Source organism: Anas platyrhynchos, chromosome 1, assembly GCF_047663525.1.
Source record: "Anas platyrhynchos isolate ZD024472 breed Pekin duck chromosome 1, IASCAAS_PekinDuck_T2T, whole genome shotgun sequence".
Lineage (NCBI taxonomy): Eukaryota > Metazoa > Chordata > Aves > Anseriformes > Anatidae > Anas > Anas platyrhynchos.
Genome location: NC_092587.1, coordinates 60,272,407 through 60,278,985, shown reverse-complemented (window position 1 = coordinate 60,278,985; position 6,579 = coordinate 60,272,407). Strand labels below are relative to the sequence as shown.

Genomic DNA, 6,579 nt, shown 5'->3' with positions numbered 1-6,579 from the left:
ACCGGCGTGTTGCTGTGGATGCCCGAGTCTCGGGCAGCTGTGGATCAGGCGGTGGGTGGTGGGTTGCATTACACGGCTCAGACACGCAGGGGTGCTTCAGCCACTGCGAATGGTACCTGGTGTGTCTGGAGCAAGGGGCACGTGCGTGGGACTAAGTCTGTGCTGGCTTACACTGAGTACCTGGGTACAGTTCAAGTCTTTCACGTGATTTCATATATGGCTTTATGAAGTATCTTATAAACTATTTGTCCCGTCATTCTTTTCCCCTTTTCAACATTTCCACCTTCACATATGGAAAAAAATTTGAGCTTGCTTTTAAAAACCTTGAGATTTTACGTTCAAGTAACCAGAGATTTAAAAATGCTAATAACGGTTGGGCTGCTTTTATTGCCTTCTGCATAAGGACATTTTAAAGCCTTTTTTTTTTTTTTTTTTTTTTTTCAGGGCGAGTACCACTGGGAATGCCCTTTTTTATTTGGAACTAAAAGCTGAGAGTTTCTAATCACTGAAACGGGTTGCGCAGGGAGGTGGTGGCGGTGTTTAGGAGCAGGTTGGATGTGGTACTTTGGGACACGGTGATGATGGTGGGGGGGGGGGGGGTGGCTGGCCCAGATGACCTGGGAGGTCTTTTCCAGCCTTCACCATTCTGTGATCCGATGACTCTAATGACAGCCTGACGCACCTAGCTGCAGCGTTAGCGAGTCCCTTAATGAGATATTAACGAAATATATCTCATTAACAGGGCGGCGGGGCGGGCCGGGGGCGGGCTGGGGCGGCGCTGCCGGCGGAGGGCGGGCGGCCGCGGGGCCGGGACCGGGGCCGGGGCCGGGGCTGGGGCCGGGGCCGTGGGGGGGGCAGCGGCAGCGGCTGTCGCTGCATGGCGGGGAGCCCCCAGCCCCTCCGCAGGCCGCCAGCAGGGCGCTGGGCGCCGCCGCCATGCCGGGGCGCGGCCCCCCGCCGCCAACGAGGAAGGTGAGGGGCCGGGGGCGGCCGGGCTGCGGGGGGCTGAAGGGGAGCATGGGGGGGGGAGCGGGGGCTGAGCGCCCCGTAACTCGGTGAAGTCCCCGTCCCCTGCATCCTCTGGGCGCTGTGTGTGTGAACTGGGGGCTGAGCCGTGCGGAGGGGGTTGGGGATGCTTTCAGGGGGCTCAGCGGGCTGGGGGAGCCCGGCGCTTGGTGCTGGAGAAGCAGGGAGCGAGGCCTCGGGGCTCCGCAGCAGCAGGGCACTGCCAGTGCTGAATCCTGTGCTGGTGGTTTGGTGGGGTATGGGATGTTTCCCGGACGGGACAGCAAGTTGTGTGGTCAGGGAGAAGTGCCGCTTGTTGGGAGCTCAGCTGGGGTGGTGGAGGGGAGCAGGGGGATTGCCTCGGAGCTTTAGCTAGGGCTGTGCAGATGTTGCTGCGAGATGAGCTGCTGGTGGATTAAAAAGATTAAAAAGCTGCTTTCTGCGCTGGCTGCTAATTATTGAAGGGTTACTTCTTGCTGTGTGGTAGTGAGGTCCTATAAAGCGTGCTGGCCCCGTTTCTGAACCCCCAGAAAGGGAGTCATTACGCGTCCTGCCGGAGAGGAGCAACGCGCTCCCGCGCCCTCACGCCGTGTCCTGGCTTCTTGTCATCGTGGTGGTGTTTGTGGATCGGGGTTGTTGTTGTTTGTAAGTCATCCAAACAGTGCTTCAGCCTGTGGGACCGGATATTTACCACCTTGGGATAGACTTGGACAGAGCTGAAGGCGGTACGGATGGAAATGAGAGGAAAGCCACAAGATTTCCCAGGATAATACAGTGCCTCGTTGAGGAACTGAAGAGAATGCACTGAAAACAAAGGGTGAAAACATTCGGGATGTGAAAAGCAGGCTAAAGATTTATAGCTCAGCTGGGACCGCTCCTTGCCTCTGGGTTAGAAGGTTGTGTGCTGGAGCTTGGGTAGCCCTTTGGCACGTCCCCTGTGCACGGTCCCCCTTGTAGACGAGGGCAAGTTGCGTGTCCCAAAGTGCTGCTTTCGGTGGTGTCTCTAGCTCGCTGCCTTGGGAAATCTTTTAGGACATTTTGTCTATAGAGGGAACCACGTGATGCTTGCTGTCCTCCAAAAACAGGAAGGGCATTTAGATCCTTTGTCAAGTGCTTCTGGTGTGGTTGTCTTTCTCCCGTGTCTGGCATATTGACATGTTAGAAGTTCTCATTTTGGCAAGAAGACCATGTCAACTGCAAGACTGGTTTTTAGAGGTGCTCTAAATTCAGTAGAAGCTTTATCACTGAATTTCAGCCATAATAACCAATTTATACAGGCTGTAATTAAACATCAGTTGTGCTGGGTGCTCTGGGAATGCAGAGGCAAATGCGATGCTCACCCCAAGTTCAACAAATCAAATTTTCACGCAGCAGAGCCAGGCTATTCAACACGGGTTGATGCTGGGCGTTTCAGAAGTGAGGTGAGGGTCATGTTCTTCTGGACCACTGTGAATGCATCGTCCAACGCAGTTCATGCTCTCTTCCCTTTGTAGCACCTGACGTTATTTCCTGCTCCTTTCTAAGCAGGGGCCAGACCAAGGGGAGCGAAGGCCCTTTAGTGCACTTAAGGCTGTGAGAACGGAGAAGAGCTGCTCTTAAGCTCTTGTTGGAGCTGTTTGGTTTGATGCTCGGCCCTCTTAGGCGTCCAGAGCTGGGGTATAAGCTCTTCAGGGAAGCATTTTTTAGCGGAAGGATTTAAGTACTAGTGGCTGATAGGTCTGTTGGCAGGGTCCCAAGAGCTGGCTGGAAGAGGCCTCTACTGTGAAGGAAATGCTGAAATAAGACTTTTAATTAACTTGCATAGCAGTTCCTTAAGGGCTGAGAAGACTCCACAGGGAAGAAGGGAGTGGGATGTAGCTAGGAGGAAATTCCTTGTTGCACTTGAGCTCTAAAAGTAGATGAGTGAGTCTGGTCTTATCTCGATATGGCTGAAGTAACGTTGCATCCGAGGGTACCAATCTGTGGGCATTGCTTTACCCACGTGAGGCTGGAGAAGGGGCAGTGCTTCCGTGGTGGGATCTGTGAGGTACAATGGAAAAGACAATAGTATGCTTATCTTGTTTATGTTTTTTTTTCTGTTTTTCACCTTGAAACAGCTTTACAAACTACTGCAAATAAAACCAAAGGTTAAAGTGTGTGAATGTAATTTCTCCGTGGTTTCAGCCCAGGCTTTAGTGAAGAGCAAATGGGACTGTTTTCATTCCCAGAGTCTATGGTCAGCCTAGCAAACCACACAACCAAAGTCCGGGCTTCTGGCTTCAGGATGTGCTTTTGAAGAGTTGCCTTCAGCAGGGGCCGTGGGTGATCTTGAATTAGGGCCAGTTCAAGGTCTGTGTTGCTGGGACGGCACTGAAAGGCGCCATCACTACGTTAAATAAGTAAATACTTGAGATCTCATAGCAACAGCGATGATTGAAGGTTTTCCCTAATTAAACTTGTTAAGAGCTAGTGCATCGCCGAGGCCTTTTACCCGTAGCATGAGGTCTCTGCCCCACCGCTGGGTGCTGCCAGCTTTGCCTGGGGGCTCTTCGCACTCACACCTGCCAGTGCTGAGCCCAGCCGGGCCCCTGGCCCTCTATGCTGCAGGAAAAGCTCTCGTCAGTCCTCCCGGGCTGGGAACCGTGGTGTTTGTGTGGAGAAAAGGAGAAAAGGAGCAGAAGATGGCTTTTCCCGAGCGCTGCCTTTGCCCCTGCATGTGCTGGCTGGGAGCCAGGATGGAAACTCTGTCCTCATGAGCAGAGAGGGAGTGGGGAGGGGCGAGAGGCAGAGGGGCCCCGAAGCAGAGGGAGCTGGAATAAAACCACCGACCCGCACGGAGAAAAGCCTCCAGCAGATGGGCCCGCGCCTCCCCACGGGCTCTCCACGCGGCCGGCTTCGCGTGCTCCGCTGGCCGGGTCCCGTGGGGGGCTGCGTGATGGCAGAGCAGGGTGAGAGGCAGCAGGAAGGACGCTAGAGCAGTAAGTTGGGCTCTGCCATTCCTAAAGCGGGGTCTGTGCGTTGCTGCTGGGCTGTGATAAGGCTGGTGATGCTGTGTGAGCAGCTGGAGGGGCATCGCCGTGTATTTATCTGTGTCTTTTAACTGGGGCAGGTCTGGGCTCTGCACACCAGAATCGCTGGTGCTGACGGAGGTTTGCTGTGAGGTCTTGTGCCTTGCAGGAGGCAGCAGGTCTGGCGTGGGAGGTGTATCTCTGGTGGTGAGCGAGGCTCTGCATGTGGACGCTGGCAGCCGTGTTTTCCTGTGCCCAGGTCCTCGTTAGGCATCGCGGTAACTAATCAGCTCAGTTCCAGTACTGCTGTTTGTAGCTGGAATCGCTGTAAGTGGCTAGATGCTGCGTGTTTTAATTAAATTTCCCTTGGGGAATAAATGTGGTGAAGTGTTGCTGTGATCCGTCCACGTTTAAGCATCCTGTGCAGTGCCCCCAGCTTGGCAAAGCGTTTCGGCAGACGTACAGGTCTCAGCATACATTTCAATCCGCCCAGCAGAGCGCTGTGCTCCCAGTGCAGTGCATCATTTCCACCCCAGGGAAATTTGGGCTGGACTTGGTGTGCCACAAGCTTAAACCTAATTGATGACAGTGGGCTTTGAGCAGATGCTTAAAATTCAACACCTGCTGAGGTGTTTTCCTAGTCACGAGCGGTCTCGCACGCTCAGGTGAGTTCTGCGGAATCGTTTTACGTTAGCGATGTCCTCGAGCAGTGCTTTCCTCTTCATGCCCCGTGAGACTTCTTCCCCAGGTCTGGCTGCCAAGCTGCGGTACTGCGGGCGGCTCAGGTGAGCTGCAGTCACAGCCCTGGTATTCTGCTGGCGCTGTGGACAGGCACGCATCTGCGAGCGATTAAATCAACCCATCAGGGTGTCATCTGGAGAGGAACAAATGCTGAGCTTGCTTTGCAGGCGGGGGGGGAGGATAAGATCCCCCCTCCGTATTTTCTGCTGAAAGCCTTTCCCCGCTGCAGATGTGCAGCTGCTGAGGTTCCTTGCCAAGAGGCAGCCGTGACTTACAGAGCGGGGGAACATGCACACATCTGCGTGCAGAGCAGAGCGGGGAAGCGGCTCGGTCCTCCTGTCCCGGGGGATTATGTTCTCATGATGGATAGTGCCAATTTTCATGGAGGGAAAGGGCGAATTTTACAGGGCACCGTAAGGGCACCTCGTAAATACCAGTTCACTTGCCGGTGTCAGCCAAACAACACCTGACTGAATTAAACAGAAAGGAATTCCCAAAGACTTTTCCGACTGTTGGAGCTTTTTCTTTGTGAACATTAAGCCCCAAAAGATAAAAACAAAAATACGTGTTTCAGCTGCAAAGCATGCTGTGAATAGGCTTTGTGTTTCCTTCTAGGTGAGAGTTGAGTCTTGGATTATCCCGAGCTCATGGCGGTATGTGGCATTATCCAGAGCTCATAGTGGCCATGGGAAATAAATACCTCTTGCTAAAATCGAGTAGGGTGCCTTCTCCAGCACGTGCAGCATTTCAGAAATCAGCATCTGGTCAGAACCGGACCTGAGGCATCGCCCACAGCCTATGAAGTCAATGGGATCTTTTCCATGATTGCAGTGAGTTTGGGATCAGGCCATGACTGGGAATCTGCTTTTCCCTGCCTTGACTTGTTAGGCCGTGTGCGCAGCAATTTGTGGCCGAATTCTGCAGGCACATCAAAAAGAGATGTGTGAGGCACTGAGCTTTTTCCAGATGATGTAAGAAACCCTGAGCTCGCTGGCTGCCATTTTTCAGCTATGTCAAACTCGGGGAAAGGTTTCCTCCCGGGAAATCAACACACGCCGACTGTTTTTTGCATCAGATTTCTCTTTCCCCCAAGATTACTCGGAGTGACTCCAAGCTGAAGTTTTGCCATGGTGTCACCTCTCGCGTGAAACAGTCCTGCCCTTGTGTTGGTGAAGGATATGGCCTCGTAGTCTGTGCTCAGGTTTGCCCCATTGGTATCCTTTTGTTCACACAGTAGGAGACTTCCCTTGTAGGATGACTTAGTGTACACAAATTTAGTGGGAAATGAAGGTTTCACCTGTTAAATTCCTAAATTTCCCCATTAGTCAGAGAAAGACACTTCTGGGTGTGTTTCAGGGAAAAACAGGATTGTCTCTAATAGCCACAAATTTCATAAAACACTGCCAGGATTTGATGAGGGAGGTTACTTTTAAAGAACTTGTAACTTAATAACTGCCATGTAATGTATTATTTAATGTCCCACTTACTTCATATTTGCTTGCACGGGGCAAAATTATTTTCCTCATCCAAGGAATCTGGAAGCGTTATCAGAAACAGGACTCGCCCTACAGGAGTGGTGAAGCACTTCAGCTCCAACTGACATTCACTGCAGGAATACAAATTCCAGCTTTTCTGGTCTTCAGACCAAACTATTCACATATGTTGATAATCCCAGCCCCTCTGCTAATTCGCGCTCAAGGCAGCCTTCCGCGCATTTAAAGGAAAAAAAAAAAACAAAACTTTAGGCTCCTAAAAATCTGTGAAGTTTTTATTTTTTTAAATCAAACCTGATCTTGGACTATGTTGACTTTTTTTCTTACTATTTTTAAGTTAAAAGAAATTTTCA

At 52.0% G+C, this 6,579-nt stretch overlaps 1 protein-coding gene across 2 annotated transcripts in view; it reads left to right on the top strand.

The window, feature by feature from the left end:
* The first annotated feature begins 813 nt into the window (after window positions 1–813).
* Window positions 814–6,579, top strand: part of DENND2A (DENN domain containing 2A) — a 51,933-nt gene continuing 46,167 nt past the window's right edge. Inside the window, exon 1 of one of the 2 annotated variants that reach the window (XM_027447194.3) lies at window positions 814–972. The gene's annotated coding sequence lies outside the window, so the exon portion shown is untranslated. Of the gene's footprint in view, window positions 973–3,739; window positions 3,963–6,579 lie in introns of those variants that run through there. The other variant, XM_005021499.6, reaches the window with a different exon arrangement.